Source organism: Silene latifolia, chromosome 5 (assembly GCF_048544455.1).
Source record: "Silene latifolia isolate original U9 population chromosome 5, ASM4854445v1, whole genome shotgun sequence".
Lineage (NCBI taxonomy): Eukaryota > Viridiplantae > Streptophyta > Magnoliopsida > Caryophyllales > Caryophyllaceae > Silene > Silene latifolia.
In genome coordinates this window covers 58,304,020-58,309,089 of record NC_133530.1, presented here as the reverse complement: position 1 = coordinate 58,309,089, position 5,070 = coordinate 58,304,020, and the positions used below count along the sequence as shown (strand labels likewise).

The 5,070-nt window shown below is 36.4% G+C and overlaps 1 pseudogene; it reads right to left on the bottom strand.

Moving 5' to 3' along the window:
* Window positions 1-2,614: 2,614 nt before the first annotated feature.
* LOC141657445 (pectinesterase-like) lies at window positions 2,615-4,845 on the bottom strand (annotated as a pseudogene).
* Window positions 4,846-5,070: the final 225 nt, after the last annotated feature.

The window sequence follows — 5,070 nt, the reverse complement described above, 5'->3', positions numbered from 1 at the left end:
GTCCATTTTTTTAAACAATTTCTTCTTCTCCCTTCTTCCTTCTTCCCTTTTCATTTCTTCATTCTTACCCCAGTTTTTTCATCCTCCCACCCATGAAATTCACTCATCCACTAAACAGGGGCGAATTTACAGGGGGTGGTGGGAGTGAACCCTCACCCCCATTAATTTTTAAAAAAAATTAATTAAAACAGCCAAAAAAAAAAGAGAGAGATTGCAAACCACAAACATGACACATGAGCATAACAATTAGCAATGGTCATTCTTAAGAGGAGTTCTTAGCGAGGGACGAACTGCAAAATGGCTCAACAATGGCGGATGAGTTCATCTTTTAATTGCAGAATAAACAATACAAAGCTGAGTGGGGGAAAAATAAGAAAGGAGAGAATGAAGTTGACGTCTACTGATATGAGAACAATTCTCGCGCGTGAAGATCACGTTTGTATCAAACAATTGTAATAGGCCCCACACCTGCAGGTGTTCCTGCTCCTTCACGCCACTTTTTATTATTTTTTCTTTTTTTAACAATACTCCATCCATTCAACCCACTTTACATGTTTACTTACGACGTTTGTCAACATGACTTTTACGCGATAAATATTTTTAGCCACGTATTTGCAAAAATAATAAAAGTTAGATATTTTTAATGTATTGTTAAAAACGAATCAAATAAGATCTCACATGAATATATTTTAACTTATGTATCGAGAGAAAATTGAAATTGAATGTCCGCTTGTGAATAGTGTGCAAAAGAGAAACATGCAGAGTGGTGTTGAATGGAGGGAGTATTAATTTTTTATTAGTAAGTGTTGAGACCCATTTAAGTACGTTGTCCGTTGTTGCGGCTAGTTCTTAAAAATCTATTTTAACGAAAAGTGTGATAATAATGTGGTGAAAAAACAAATTCAGTTTTCGTTCTACAATTGCCGATGCTCAACAAATTATGGAAAAATAAATTCAGTTTTCGTTCTATCAGTTGGATTTTTAATTTTTTATGTAATGTAATTTTGCGTGATTGAGTATTTGTTTTGTCTTGACTTTCCGCATTTTATAGTCTCACGTCCTTAGTGTAAATTGTATTATGAATTATTCGACTAATTATATTTTAGTGTATTTTTTATGCTATAAATTTTACTCTATTAAACACCCCCATTCCATAAGTCCTAGATTCGCCACTGCCACTAAACCCACCATCAATCCTCATATACAAAAAATTACATACCAATTATTTTTCAGGTTTTCAGATAGCACACCTCTTAGAAACCTCAAAATTTACCCAAAACCAACCCTACCAACGCCTCTAAATCAATCATTTTCACCCAATTGAATCAAATAGGTACTTGAAAATGTTAAGTACCATCCAAATTTGGGCTACCCGTATCGTTTTGAATATCAAAAATCAGTAATACTAGCCAAACCCTAACCATTCACTAAAATTTGATGATTGTATTGAACATCTGAAAAAGTTCACCATTTTCTACACAACCAAAATTGGAACTTTGAGGTAAAGGTTTGCTAAAGGTGTTACCTTTTGACGGAAATAAGTAAGAAATCTCGGATGGGCCTAAATTAGAAGAATTAGAAACCTTATCTCCTTATACACCACGTAATCGGCTAGATCTGAGTCATTTTTAATTTGGTTGTTATGTGCACAGGTTATGGCTGGATAGGAGACTGGTGGTCTTCGATTGTGGGTGTCATGGTGGTTTGCATGAGATCTTCAGTGATGGGTGGTGGTTGACGTTGGGTGGGTGGGAGGATTGAAGTAGGGCGGTGGTTAGAGGTGGTTTGGAAAGATGATAGCTAACAATAAAACATGACTTTTTTTTTTGAGGTAAATTAGTCGAACGAGTAAGTCATTATATTAGAGGAAACCGGTTTTACAGATTGCCTTTCCAAAAGTTCGATAAAAGTTAAATGATGTCAAAGTTCGGATTTTTCTAAGTTAAACACTAGGTTAGATTAATATGAGAAGAAGAGACTTAGGTTGGATTATTCACATGAAATAACTCTTTAAATTAAGGAAACATATTCTCATAATTTATCTAATTTTTTACTTAGAAATTCTTAGGTTATATTACCCTAGATTTAATTTAGTATTCAAATATTGACTAAGTTTTGGTTTTGTTTGATCTTTTTTTTGTCTTTATTTATTTATTTATTTATTTATTTTTATTTGCAAAGAGTCGAATGTGAAATTAGTAGAACATACATAAATCGTATATGTTTTATTTTTGTTAGTATATCTTAACATATGGTATTCCCTCCTATCCACACCAAAAGTAACACTAGGTGATACTTTAAGTGTAATTTACGACATTTCTATTTGACGTTATTGACAAAAAAAAAACGTATAGAATATTTTTTAATAATTAAATGAGCATCTATTACCTTAGGCTTGGGTTTAAAATATCCAGACCTACTAAAACTATAGGATGCGAATATTAATTAAATGGACCATATGAAAAAAAATTATTGAAATCATCCATCTTTAAGAGGGTAATAAATAAGTTATGAAAATGATGAAAATACAAAGTTAAAGATCGAATACTAACACTTTCATCAAAAGTATTAGATGAAAGTATTAGTGGTTCCCCCTAAAATTCATCACTTTAAGTTTTTCGATACTTGTGGAAATATATTTTCTTAAATAGTTACCCAACAATAACTATGGTGTGATTATATTATAAAAAAAATAAAATAATTTTACATCCCTTATCCCCGGAAAAATCATCATCAACAAAATAAGTTCATCCGTTAATACAAGAGTCTAAAAAATAAGAGTGTCTAAGCAGAAAATGCGGCAGTAGCATAAGGTACACCAGATTGTGAGATCCACTTATCAGCATTGCTAAACAACTTAGCAGGGGTGAAAGCATCTGCTTGTGCTCCACTCAAAGTTTTAAGACCAGCCCACTTAACCCTTTGTGCTTGATTTGCACCTGGACCTTTGTTTTGATACTCAGCATAATATAAAGTATCAAGTGCAAAATTTCCTACCCACGGAGTCCATCCTTCTGGCGCAATAACATCCTCGATCATTGAATTCATCACGATTGTCCTCGAGTACTCTTTCCATGGTCGGCCCAAGTAGGATGGATTCTTGGCCTTGACTAGCATATAATCCGGTGTACCGGAAATAGTGCAACCTTGGAGCACAAAAACACCAGGTCCATTTGGCTCTGTCCTACCTTGTGCGGTGACCATATTCCTTTGATTTTCCATAGGTTTCCTAACTAGCATTTTACAGTTTTGAAACACCGCTTGAGCGTCACCAAAGATGAAGTCAATTGTTCCAGTGATGGTGCAATCGCGATAAAATTGGCGTCCCCTTACTGCGTAAAGTGTATCTTGGTATCCGTCGAATCTGCAGTTGTATAAGATTGCAAAGTCGCTCACCACACGTAGTGCCACCGCTGGTGTCCCGTTGCTCACCGTGTTCTCAAACCCAATGTCCCTAGCCATGAATCCATCTCCAATTGCAGCTACAATTTTGAACAAATGTACGAAATTGAGATAAATACAAAAAAAATGTGGTGAAAGTGTGATCTAGGATATATGTTGTATTGACAAATAAAAAGAACATACCAACGGTGGCTGTCTTAAATGTTTGGACACCAGCAGCAAAATTCTTGTTACCCGTAATGATTGTCTTAGTAGGACCATCGCCAATAAAGATAACATTCATCTTCTTCTTATCAACTGTAACATGTTCGTGGTAAACTCCTGCCTTAATGTGAATGATGAAAGGATCAACATTCTTTGGTGGGACAGCGCTTAAAGCATCACCGATAGTTTTATATTGTCCAGAACCATCTTGGGCAACAAATCGCATTAGGTTTGATCTGGGAGATTGGGACATCCATTATGCGACGCCTTGGGTCATTAACCCAAGCCGGACCTCTCCAAAGAATCCATACACCCTTACCAGGCTTACTTAGGAGACGACGATGAGGAGTTGCATTATCTGTTGTACTTCCAGTCATACCGGAAATGTCAAGCCCGGGAATGTCAAGGTATGTCAAAATGGACTTAACCTCAGTGATAATGGTAAGTGCATTGCTAGTTAGTTCTTTGGACACGTTAAAGAGTTGACGCATTTTTTGTCCTGCATCGGATGTGGAGTTCTCGAAGGCATCGAAGCAAACCTCTTGGTATGTAACGGCTCCACCTGTCCAAACTTTAAGATCTTCGAGGAAAGCGTCGATGTTGTCCAGAGAGAATGCACCCACTGACTCCACCGTCCTCTCAAGGTCACCGACGGCATACTCAATCACTTCCTTGCATATCTCTAGACCTTCTGCAGCTCGAGGATCCTCTTTTGCCGCCTTAATAGTACCTATTGCCAATTTAACATTAAAGGGAGTATTAATTAGAAACATGTACAATATAAAAAATGTACTCCGTATCTACTAGCATTTCACTTTAATAGTAGATGTACCTGACTTCTCCAAGGCTTTAATAATTTCTTCCTTGGCAACCTTAAAAGCGGCCTTCACCAGCCCTTAGGATCGGAGGTATTACCGGTGAAGAAGTCAAAGAGCTCTCACATGCCTCTCTGTATCGAGTTGGTTGACAAATGCTTTGGATAGCCTTGGTGGAAGAAGCGATACGATCGGCTTCTCCACCTTGGTCGTTGGAGCTGTTGGTGGGACCGAACTTGGTTACACCAACCGTGACTGCAACCACACATGCCACCACGCATATTAGTGATATACCAACAACAACAATATTCTTGGCCATGTCTCTTATGTTTTATTAAGGGAAAGGGATTGTAAAATTATTTTTTAGTTGGGTTTTATTATTGGTAGAGCAGTTGGGGCAAAAAAAACGTTATTCTAAAATTGTTGCCCCTGCATGGCTCTATTGCTTCTTGAAAATGTATGGGAGAGGTGTTTTTATACCAATATTCATATGAGAAAGATGAACATAAAATTGAGGTGTGTCCTTATCTTTCGTTATGTTTATGACTAAGTTTAGAGAGGATTTTCCATAATTAGATGTGTTAATTCTTAGTATATTACCAGGGGATGTGATATGTTTTTCTATTTTCGAGGAAAATATAAATATATT